General features: G+C 46.3%; 1 long non-coding RNA gene across 2 annotated transcripts in view; it reads right to left on the reverse strand.

Annotated features, from left to right (window-relative positions):
• The window catches only part of LOC123369597, a 79,928-nt gene extending 68,306 nt beyond the window's left edge, over nt 1–11,622 (reverse strand). For both annotated transcript variants that reach the window (XR_006579097.1, XR_006579100.1), the window contains exon 1: nt 11,141–11,622. This is a non-coding gene — a long non-coding RNA (uncharacterized LOC123369597). The remainder of the gene's footprint in view (nt 1–11,140) is intronic.
• Nucleotides 11,623–12,854: the final 1,232 nt, after the last annotated feature.

A 12,854-nucleotide genomic window follows, 5' to 3' on the forward strand; every position in this document is an offset into this window, starting at 1 on the left:
GGGACAGAGCAAAATACCACTTCATGGCCATCTTAGGGGTGGGAGAACGAGAAGCAGGAATGTTCAAACTGTCTTCGCTAGGTCCACGATGGCCTCATTGATGGGCAGGGCGACTCAACTGGAACTGGAAGACTGCACAATGTCTAGTAAACTGTGCTGAGGTTCCTGGACTTCCTCAAGTTGATTCTGTAGCTCTGCAGCCAACCTGTGCATGAGCTTTAGATATTGTTTAAAGTCACCTGGCAGAAACGGAGAAGAGGGAGGAACCACCTCATCCGGTGAAGATAACGAGATTGCTCCCGGAACCATCGACTCCAGCACACCTTCCCCTTCCAAATATTCCAAAGGGGCCGAGTGCGGCTATCTGGGCAATGGCAAATAGGACTCCTGCACAGATTCTGGATGTCCAGAGTAGGGCTCCCATGGTCCCAAATATTGCCAGTAGGATGGATCAACTGGCAAAAGAGGACCCCAAGGTACAGGGTACCACCTTCTCTTGGCTAATCGTATCTGGTCAGAGGCCAGAACCCTGATTTTCTGGAGCTCCTATCTCATGCCCCTTCTGTCTGATGCTGCAGAGACTACTGTGGGGCCCATGTTCCCAAGCTTGTTTTCAGAGGGACGCTGCCTGCATGGTGAGATTGTTGTAGGAGGGTGGAGTCTATGGCCACGATCTGATTGGGGCTTCATTGCCTTCTCCTGAGATGTTTCCTGAGTCTCAGTTCCCAATCATCACAAGTTCTCAGGGGGCGGGTTAAAAGCAGCAGATTTGCACTCAGCAGAAATATGTGCCTCGCCAAGGCAGCAGAGGGCAGCACTGATGTTTGTCACTCACCAAAAAGGAGCAGGGGCAGGAAACACAATTTTTGAACCTGGGCACAATCTTAATCTTCTCAGGGGGAAAAGGTCTCTGGGTGGGGAAGAAAATGGGGACACCACTTTCTAACTATTCTGAGTAGACTATACTATCAAGACTACTAAAACTACGTATATACAATATCTTAGAGCAATGATTCAGCAGAAAAGGAGCTGAGGATACTGAAGATTCCGACTCAGACCCATGCAGCAGTAAGAAGGAAATGGAGAGGCATTGGCCTGCACCACTTAATTCCCTTGGTTTGCAGTACAAGTAGAGCTATGACACATGTGTAGGCCAAAGGACACTGCTTGCAAAAAAATTCCAGACACAGGTACATGGTGCATATGCATATCCCATATGCAGAATACACAGCTGCAATACATATACATACCATCACTTGAAGAAGAATGAGCCTTTACATATGTTTTCATCCCCAGGTTTAAATTGAGGCCATATTAACATGTTTGTAGAACCCAGTTTCTCAGCTCTCATTTTTGAAAGCTTATCTCAAGGGACAGATAATCTCATTTACCTCTGCTACCACAAATCAAAGCACCAGCAAATGAAACAGATTTACAGTCCAAGATTAAAGAGCTAGAATTAAAACTCTTGCGACGAGCAGATAAGGAAAACAACTTAAAATATAATATTTCCGGGGGGGGGGGAGGAGGAACCCACACAAATGTTTTTGTCTTTACCTGGAAAATAAAGGGGAATATACAATTATAGGTAGATTGATTACACACATACACACGACACACTATACCCCGTGCTTGTCCAAACAGTTAAGAAAGGAGGAGAATGGGGGGAAAAAACTATTTTTGAATGCTGCCAATTATCAATTATGGTAAACATCATTCTATCCATTTAGATATTAAACAGGTTGTTGGATGACTCTGTATAAACACAATATTACAGACCTAAGAATACAGTTGAGTGGGATAAAGGGGGATTCAATGAGGAAATTGTTCAAGCTTAAAATTTATTTGCAGGCTTCCAAGCAGGGGAAAATCCCCCAAGCCAGAGAACAACCCACCCGCCAATCAATGCTTTGCTAGTTTAACTTTTCTTTTCGGCACCATTACAGTTTCCATTCACCTTAGGTTTGTCTAATATAGGATGTCACCCTTCCTTTATGTGAGTGCGTATTTCACTTTGAGCAAAAGGCGCAAGGATCCCTGAGCACGTAGATCATATACAAACATTCTATAATTGAAGGTTATATACACTGAGGGTATTCCTGGCCCTAATGAAATCAGTAGGAAAAGTCCCACTGACTTCACTAGGGCCAGGCTTTCACCCTAAAGAGTCAGGAGGACTGGTTTTGTCCAAGAAGAATAAAACTCAATCGCAGAATGACACAATCAAAGGAAAACTAAGACTGACTATCTGGAAGCCATGAGAGGCAGGTACTGCTACCTCAGCAGTTAGATGACTTGCCCAGTGTCACATAGGGTCAGTCTCTGAGAATAGAGGGGTGAAATCCAGGCCTTGTTCAAGTCAATGGCCATTGACTTCAGTCAGGCCAGGATTTGACTCCCGGAGTACACTTGATCTCTCCAGTTCTGGTCTCCAGATTGTACTCCCACCCAAGTCATACACCAATTTTGGAAAAAGAGAAGCTTTACAAACAAACAAGAAGAGAACTGTTACATTAGTGAACCCCTGATTTGAATGTTCCCCAATTCCTGTAGTGTGTGTCACTAAGGCCCCTGTGCTTATCACATATTTTAATGTTTCTAACATTAGAGAGACATCTGTTGGCTTGGTTGCCAGGGTCACTGAAATTTAACATCATATCCCCAATCAATGACCACTAAACGAAACTCAAACTGCTTCTGATGGGGGTCACAGCCTGCTTGCATCCGAAGAAGTGGGTATTCACCCACGAAAGCTCATGCTGCAAAACGTCTGTTAGTCTATAAGGTGCCACAGGATTCTTTGCTGCTTCTACAGAACTAGACTAACACGGCTACGGGCTACCCCTCTGATACTTGTATAAATATTGTATCCTGAAGAAAAGTATTAAATCTGTATTAGCCAAGTAAAACCAGCAGGTGGCAGCCCTGTTACACATATTCTATCCTGAGCTACTCATGCTTCAAGGGTACATGGATATCTGAATCTCCATCCATTTTATTTTAGGTACAGTAGCTGATTATCTAAGGAAATTAATTCAACTAAATTTTTAAGCACAAAAGAAACAATGCACATGATACAGTGAATAGGTCTAATAACTTAGGTTGAGATTTCCAATGCATTCTAGGGAATTTAGACACATACCTGCCATTACAATTAACAAAATAATGTGTATCTAATTTCCATTGTATTTCCATTAAAAAAATTCAAAGGAACAAGAACATTTTTCATTTGCACTGAAATTTTTCAAATAATTTTTTTTGGAGGGGGGGGAGGACAGTCATAAAAAACAAAAATCAGAAAACTTCTGATTCTGATAAATGACAAACAAATCAGTTTTCGGTTGCTGAAAACCAAATTTTTTTGGCAGTTTTCTAAAATGATAAACAGAGATTTCCTAATGCAAATTCCCATTTAATCAAAAAACATTTTTTTTGGTCAAGAAAATGTTTTGACAAATTTTAAGCCAGCTGTACTCTAGATGGCTTTGAAAATCTAAAACTTTAGTATTTATATACCCTCCTTCTTCTTTCTCGGGCTTTACACATTAATTTGGCACTGAACTGAAGTCCATCCTCTCTGATGGCTCAGTGTGAAATTACCAGATAGTCCAATGCCTATAGGAGATGTGTCCACATCATACTTGTCATCAGCAGGACTGGCACTAAATGGCAACTTCGTGGGCATCATCAGAGATGCTAGGGATTGAATGGACCATTGAGATTTTAGCATCACTCAGCAGAGAGCAAATTGGAGCTGCTGCTGTTATTCTATTACAATGGTTCTCAAACTGTGGGTCAGGACCCCAAAGTGGGTCACGGCCCCATTTTAATGGGGTCACCAGGGCTCGCTTAGACTTGCTGGGGCAGATGTCGAAGCCTGAGCCCCACCACCTGGGGCCAAAGGCTTCAGCCCTGGACGGCGGGGCTCAGGTTATAGGCCTTCTGCCTGGGGCTGAAGCCCTTGGGCTTTGGCTTCCCATCCCTCACCCTGGGCGGCAGGGCTTGGGTGGGCTCAGGCTTCAGTTCCCCCTGCCCCCACGGGTCATGTAGTAATTTTTGTTGTCAGAAGTTTGAGAACCCCTGTTCTATTGCATCTGTTGGAAGGCCATTGAAAAGCAGTTTGCTGTTAAACTAGAATGTATAAATCCTATGTTTATAGAGCGCCCTACAGGAAGAAATGTCCAAAAATACTTTGCATTTAATCAAAGGTGACTCAAGAGCAAATCCACAGATACCCTCCACCCTGAAACTTAGGGTAGTTTGACAACTGGCCTGATCTTTTCTCTCTAATAGCCAATCTGGTTCCTCAAAAACTTTGAATCGGAACTAATCCACATTTGCACACTGCAACTCTCTCTTCAAGTTGTACACATTGATCACTTCACCCATCACTGAAATGCAGCCACTTCGGGCTGGAATGTGGCAGCTAATTAATAGCTTATAGCTACAGTGCATTTTATAAAGGTATTAAACCTCTCTGGAGCACGTGATGGTGAGAGGTACACCCAGCTGTTTGAGACCAGACTGAAGACCTCTAACCTCATACCTCAGTCACAATACACCCCTTCATGTTGGGGTATTTCGCCCTTCACGGAATTACTGCACCCCACTTTAACACCTTAACTGCCTATCAGACTAACTGGCATGTAGCAGAGGCAATAAATGAGCTTCAGTTCTCTCCAGTCTCTACATTACTGCATCTGAAACCATCCTCCCTCAAATTCACATCAAGTGTCCCAGTGGTTCCAAATGCCTACGTGCTTTTAATTGGGCACTCACAGAAGGGACTGGGGTTGAAACATCTTATGAGGGATCAGCTGAGACAGGCCACCAGAACATCTGCTGCAGGATGAGCTCTCACCCCACATCAATATCTGAGGGGAAAACAATGGGTACCAGTCATGTGGACTCTGCCATGTAGCCTTCAGCTGCCAAGCAAAGGGTCGGTGCTTTCCAGCACCAAGACATTAGCTCCATTGTGAGAGACAGATCTGGGAAGTACCTGGGGATCTCCAGGTGCAAAATGAGAGACCTGATCCCACTCTCACAGCTGAGACCGACTCAAAACCTAGTAGTTAATATCACATGTCCCTAAGAAGGTGCCCTTCATCTTAGAATCTGATGGAGCATAAACAAAGGTCCCATCCTCACATCTCATCCCACTTGGACTGCTGAAGGGTGAAGTTAGGACCTATGGGAAAGAGTTCACAAGAACAGTGGAAAGTGGAGGAGCAGAGATGCCAGAGAGAGCTGAGGAACTCTGTTTTTAAGTTAGGTGTGTCAGCTCTTTTTGCCAAAAGGCAGTAAAAACATCAGCTCATTTCAGCCATTCACTCTGTGGGTGGGCAGAACTGAATGGAACCTTAAGGTAAGGCCAGAACAAGGACTGCAGGCAGCATGGAAACATTTACCATCAGCTTATTATGTTCTTAAGGGAAACCACATATCCCCGCACACACCAGCCAGGGGAGGGTTGGCTGCATTAATTAGTTCCAGGCTGGAGAGAATGCAAGACACCGTTTCGTCAGTCTCTCACACATACACCCTGCACCCTATCAGGGAACCCTTTTGCATATAACCTCCACTACCCTTAATTGACAACAGAATGGTATTATTTTGGCCACAGAGAGCCCAATCTAAAGCACATTGAAGCCAATGGAAAGACACCATGGGCTCCAACAGAGTTGAGATCAGGCCTATGTAACAGGAAGCATAGTTTAAGTTTAACCCACTCAGGAGTAATGTGTTACAAGTTCCCCTTTATGCCCGATCCACAGAGGAGAGGACATGAATCTGTTAGTGCCAGTTACAGCATGTTGGCTCTTTAGCTCAAGCTGTAGCAGCTCATGCTGTTCGCTCTAGAGAACCCTGGTTCACTCCCTGGTGTGTCAGCAAAGACTGTGGCCAGCTCATAAGGATAAAACTCAGTGCCAGGAACCAAGACTTCTAACCCAGGTCTGCCAAACAATGCTCTCTGCAACTACAAGCAAATAATTTAAACACTGCCTCAGTTAAAGTGGAAGTAGTAATGCTTACTTAACTAAATTCTCCTTTCTCCATCCCAGTTAATATTTATGTGATATACTTATTAAGTGTTTTATGTCCCACTGCAATGGTTGGTCCACAGAAGAGGATAATGCTGAGATGACAAAGACCCAGGACACTGTGGCAGGCTGAATGCAAGACTGCAGTACAGCAATCTTCGAGATCAAAACCATGACTCAGATCCCCAAAATTATGAGATTGGCCCCACAACCCAAGAGATTTTAAAATCACCATCAAGCCTTATTGTTTGGTCTGTCTTTTAACTCCACTCTATTCTGGCAGTGTGTGGGTAGGATAATTTCATCCTTTAATGCACACAAAAAATGCACGCCTCTCCCCAACTGCTCAGAAGGAGACGGCACTTGCCTTCTCCTCACCCCCCAGACAAGGGACTCAGTAGGAGTTATTTAATTTCCCATTATGCTCATGACTCCCTCACTCACCTTCCCCAGACAGGGCAAGACCTCTCCCCAACTCCCCTTATCCACCACCCACCCTAGGCTGGGTGAGCTCCCATCTATCACCTCCCTCTTTCCCCCACATCCTGCTGCACCCCCCCCAGCCTGCCCCCACACCCTCTGCACCTCCCCTCAGCCTCCCCCAAGCCCTCAAATCCCCCTACACTCTCCCACCTGCCCCCATACCCCCCTGCCTCTTTCAGCCTCCCACATCCCCCAACCTGCCCCTTCAGCCTCCCTCCTACCTCCCACACCCCAATGCCTACTGCCCCTCATTCTCCCCAGCCACCTTTCACAGGGTCTCTGCTGCTCCTCACAGTCCCTGAGTCCTGTGCAGCCCCAAGAACCATACAGTGGCTGGCAGCCATGTTGCCTGGGGACGTGGCTTTCAAGCACATTGAGACTAGGGGAGGTGTCAGACATCTTTCTTAAGGGCAGCCTGCCTTCCTCTGCAAGAGACAGAAGGGAAAATGGCAGCCATCTTGCTGGCTTCAGCCCTGCTGCGAGTAATGGCCTATGGCGGCCATTTTGAAGAAGGGAAAATTCCTGAGCTGGTGCCTTGTATCATGTTTACATGAGACAAATGAAAAAACACCCCAAAATCGCAATACTGCAATTAACACCACAGATAAAAGCACATTACTGCTACCAGCTAAGGGACATTATTCCTTTGGCTCAAGTAATTGAGACTTATGCTTTGGAGTGGGCGGTCCCATCCATGTCCACTACCAGCTAACAACCATGGGTGAAGTGCATTTAAGTTTCCCCATCTGTAAATTGAGACTAATTTTACTGATCCCCTTTCAACAGTGCTCTGAGACCTGCTGATGAAGAGCACTATACAGGGGCTAGGTACCGCTATTATTAAATCGTTAAGCAATGTATAACAGCCAAGTATTACTGGACGTGCTGCTACTACCTAAGCTTTGCAAATATTGGATAACACCATTGTTCCAGCTAACCCCATGTCCTGCCTCCAAATGCAGCCAACGCCCTCCTGCCTAAGCGGAAGGCAAGAAGTCCCATAAATTATTTGACACTGTAGGCCTGTATAAACAGCACTGCAGCATGCCATTCAGTTCAGCTTGCCTTGGCATGCGCATTAACAAATGTCATACCATGTTCCTGCCCCTTCGATTAAGGGAAAGAACCTAGCTCTGGTATTTTGAACAGCGGAAGGTGATGATTTTAGTATTAAAGGAACTATGGGGCTGTGTCCATGACACACACCGGCAATAGCACAAAACCAAACAACCTTGCCCCTCCCCACTCACTCCATCCCCCCTCCCTCAGTCGGTCGCTCGCTCTCCCCCACCCTCACTCACTTTCACTGGGCTGGGGCAGGGGTGTGGTAGGGTATGATGGCTCCAGCTGGGGGTGCAGGCTCTGGGGATGAGGGGCTTGGGGTACAGGAGGGGGTGAGGTCTCCAGCTGGGGGTGCAGGCTACAGGGTGGGGCCAGAAATAAGGGTTCAGGGTGTGGGAGGGGGTTCCAACCTGGGGCAGGGGGCTGGGGCACAGGAAGGGATGAGGGCTCCAGTCAGGCGGCACTTACCTCAGGCGGCTCCCAGAAGCGGCTGGCATGTCCATGGGGGCCCCCGGCTGCAGGCACTGCCCCCGCAGCTCCCATTGGCCCTGGTTCTTGGCCAATGGGAGCTGCAGAGCCAGCACTCGGGGGCAGCACATGGAGCCTCCCAGGCTGCTCCTGTGCCTAGGAGCCGGAGGAGGACATGCTGGCTGCTTCCAGAGCTGCACGGAGACAGGGCAGGCAGGGAGCCTGCCTTAGCCCCCCTGTGCTGCTGTCTGGACTTCTAGCGGCCCAGTCAGCAGTGCTGACCCTAGCCGCCAGGGTCCCTTTTCGACTGGGTATTCCGGTCGAAAACTGGATGCCTGGCAACCCTAACTTTCAGTCAGCAAGGGATTGCTGGAGGCTGCGGGTGGTTAAACTGTTATTGGCAATAATGTTCTCAAAAATAAGAGCTTGTCGTGGGATCTGCAAGGAAGGAACCTACGTCATTTGATAAAGAAGGAATAACAGAGCCTTTGTTCGGCTTGAATGGGACCTGCCTACGTTTACACACACAGAAAACATTTCCAAAAGCTCCAAGCACAGCCCTTTCCAGCCTGGACCTCTCTGCAGGTTTGCACCCCCACCTCCCCTGTGATCTGCATTTCCTTTGGTCTTGGCTGCTCTGAGGAAAGCTTTTATTTTGCCAGTGCAATTTACTCTATGGTTTTGTTGTCTCGGCTTGGCTGCAGAAGGTGTCCTGGTAGCTGAGAAATGCACCCCGTATAGATTAGAGCTCAGACACATCACGGCATGTGGCACAGGCTCATTCAAAAAAAATCGGCTGCTCTGTAACATCACATTTATAGTGTCTATAAGAGAGAGTTCCTTGCGTCCTGTGGAAGATGGAGCCCAAATCTAGGAAAGCCATTCACTTTTCCTGCATATATTTTATCTGCAGGATTTGTTACTGCAGGAGATCAGAGGACCAAGAACTGCAGAGGAGCTAAAAGGGAGCATTCATTGTTAGAATGAGGGTAGCAGCTAGAGGCCCCAACCAAGATCAGAGGCTCATTCTGCTAAGCAGTCCCTGGAGACACAGGGAAGTGGAACTGAGACCCAGAAAAAACAAGTGACTTGCCCAAGTCATACAGGAAGCCGATGACAGAGCTTGGAATAGAACCCAGAGCTCCTGAGTCCTGTGTTTCAACCACAGGACCATCCTTCCTTCTTCCTAGGCCTTGCTTTACAATGTGAATGTAACTCACCCATGTTGGGATGTGGGGAGGGGGTTAAAATGAAGAAACAAGATCACTATAAATAGCTTAAATAACTCCTATTGAGTCCCTTGTGTGTGCAAAACTCTCACTCTAACACAAAGGTCTGAAGATTAGGGTTTAACTGATCTTCTAACACCCATGTTAGCTGCATAAAAGATGAGCCCGAGAGAGATTACGTGAGTTACTTGCCCAAGGTCACCGTGCAAGTCAATGGCAGAACTAGAGATAGCCACTCGGAAGTCTGGGTTGCCCTTCCCGTGTTCTGACCACAGGACACCACTGCCCTCACACAAATGCAAAGTTTTGGCAATGAAGATTTTGGAGTCACTGTAATACTAAATATAATAACCTACCTCTTATAGCATGCTTTTTGTCAGTAGATCTCAAGGAGGTCAGTATCATTATCCCCACTGTACCGAGGGGGAAACTGAGGAACAGATAAGGGAAGTGACTTGCATAAGGTCACCCAGCAGTCTTGCACAGAGCTGGAAACAGAACCCAGATATTCTAGGTTCTGTCCAGCATTGTGTGAGCTCTATCCACTAAGCTGCATTGCCTCTCCAGACCATTCATGTTCTCTGCTGAGAGGCTGCAGCAGCATCTTTAGAATTGAGGATCCACTGGCATTCCCACAACAAAGTCCCATAATATTTACCTAGGGACTTTCCTTGTCTCATCAACATGCAAAAAAGAACAAGATTTTTATTTTCACCTTCCATATTTAAAACATAGTCTGTGCTCTGAGCCCCCCTGGCTGAACAATGCAGCAGGCTGAGAGGGTACAGAGGATCATTTTTCCCAGGCTCCTGCAGACAGCTAGGCACCAGTAAGCAACTTAAGGACTGAGAGATGTCTTAACTCTGAAATGCTTTGCTTTTGTTGGTTTGAGTCAAAGCCATAATCTATTTAGATAACGTTGCTAATGCCTCAGTTCAACATTCAACCATTTATTCTGGCCCCAAAGACCAAGGCACAGAGTGGGAGAAACATTTTCCAAGGGAAACCTGAGTTTTTACTAGTTGATCAAAAAAGAAACTGGTCTATGGGGGATGGGGAAAGGAGGGGGAAAAGAAAGTTACTTAACATCTCTAATTAACAGAAATTTGGTCCCCTCAGGCAGCGTAAGCACTGTCCAGCAATCAGCATCTAGATCAGATTTGTTAGACAAGTCCAATTCACCCCTGGTTGTTGCCACTACAGAATATAAAAGATTGCCCATTTTAAAACTAGACAAGGCACTAGGAAATGTCCAGTAGCGAGCAACACCTCAATGGCAGGAAGATGGATTGGGTGGCCCTATAGGTCTTTTGAATCTTAAGCTTTCATGAGTCCGTGTAGACGGCTTAGATAGAAATATGCTGTGCATTTCTGTAGCACCTTTCAGTCAAAGCATATGCCAGACTCTCCAGGCACCCCTCTGCTCTGGCATCCACATCAGAGATGAGCAAACAGGAAGGGAAAGGTTCTGCGGCTTAACCAAAGCCTACCATATAGAGCAAGTTATAGGCACAACCACAAATGAAACCCCAGAGTCCAGACTGCCAGTCCTTTGCTCTAACCGCCCATCCTCCATGAACCCCAAGAGCTAGGCGCTACGAAGGAAAACCTCTACGGGCCTGGCAGAGAAAGTTGCCACACTGTCTTATCCATGCAGAGATACACAGTACTATTTGCTCCATGCCCTTTGGGTAGATTCCAAAAGTGAAGCTCACACTCTAGGATTGCTTATGCTGTGTGGTGATATTGGGCAAGAGCACCTGTAAGTAGTTTCTACCCTGTTGGTTCAGCAACAGTCATGGATGGTAGCCCCACTGGCATAACACTCTGGGCTGAAGTACAGCCTGTTCTTACCTTTCCTTTGAAATTCAGCCTTTTATGAGTAGACACTGTCACTTCTGTCCTTCCTCTGTACTGTGCCCCACTTGCAGCAGAGAAAGAGAGAGAATTTCAGCTGTGGGGCAAGTCCTGGGTTGGGACTCACCAGCAGTTCTTCTTTTCTCAGAGTTACTGTTTTGCTCCAGCCATACATGGACACAGAGGAGCCATCTTCACTGCTGATCAAAGCTGGGTAAAGTGGAACCAGTCCTGGCAATGCTTCTGGTGCAGACACAACATGGGGAGTTTTAGAAGCCGTTGGGCTGGGCTTATTGCTGTGCAAAGAGCGGAGGAGAGAAAGGAACACTTTGCAGCCTACACCCTGGGTGAGCTGCTAGAGCAGTGTGGCAGCTCTACCAGGAGAGCCTACCCAAGGTACATTTTGTTATCAGGATTCTTTGGGTGAAGCGATTCAGAAATAAACAGAGTTAAAGAATGTTTTAAACCAAAAGGCTCATTCAGGCTAGAAGCCCTGCACTGAGTCTCTCAGGCAGCAACTTCACCTCATTACCACAACCCATTCCACCTGTTTCTGGTCAGCCGCACAACCTAGCAGTGATTAACTCCTTGTCTGCCAGTGCTGGGGCTGGCCTCTGTACCCTAAGATATCTCGGAAAGCACCACTGCGGATCATCAAATAGGCTTTCCATCAGCCCACAAGCTGGTGTTTCTGCATAGGAAAACTAAAAAAACTAATGTCTCCTTATCAATTTAGGTCCCCAATCCTTCAGAACTGAAACATGGGAATTACTTAATGCAGCTGAAGACAATGGGACATGTATAATTTTATACAGGTCAGCAGATATTTAAGGGTTACAGGATTGTCTGGAAGCTATGTTCTTTATCCCCCCAAGCAGGATAAGCAGCAAAGATTGTTGACTCACCCATGCATTACCTTAGGACTGGTGTTACAAAAGATTTTCACTAGCTTTGCATTTCTCTCTCAGACATCATGATTTCTCAGCACAAATAAATCCATATTCATTGTAACTGAAAAATGCACATAGAAGACCCCTGCTCTCTGGGATAAAATGTACATTTGGATAATGAAACATGATGATCTACACATTTCTCATGCAGATCAGGACAGCTTGGTCTTGGGGACAGGACTGGAAATCAGGAGCCCTGGATTCTATTTCTGGCTCTATCACTGACCTGCTGGGTGACTCTTGGGCAAGTCATTGCATTTCTCTGTGCCTCAGTTTCCCCTCCAACCCTTTATCTGTCTTGCCTGTTTAGAATGTAAACTCTTTGAGGCCAAGACTGTTTCCAATTATTGTATAGTGCCCAGCGTGATGGGGCCCTGATCTCAGCTGGAGCCTCTGGGCAGTGCCATATTACAAATAATAATAATGGAAAAGACTACCTTTATGCAGCTTGAAATTAATCCTTAGCAAAACACACACAGGTGCAATTACATCTGATTCCAATCTAAAGCCCCAGTCCTGCAAGTCAAAGGGGTGCCCCTGTGGATCAGCTTGCAGCATCCAGACCTAAGACATTTAGCAAGGAATAATATGTGCATTGTAGACAGCAGATAATCAACCATTAAGCGGGTGTGAGAGTTTAATTGGGGGGGAGGAGAGGATTTTTTGAACATATGATAGATGTTTTTCACTCGCTCCGAATCCATTTGCTGAAAGAAAGAGAGAGAGTGCACAAGCAAGCAAAGAATAAGAAACATCTTTTA

This window comes from Mauremys mutica, chromosome 4, assembly GCF_020497125.1.
Source record: "Mauremys mutica isolate MM-2020 ecotype Southern chromosome 4, ASM2049712v1, whole genome shotgun sequence".
In the NCBI taxonomy this organism is placed as follows: Eukaryota; Metazoa; Chordata; order Testudines; family Geoemydidae; genus Mauremys; species Mauremys mutica.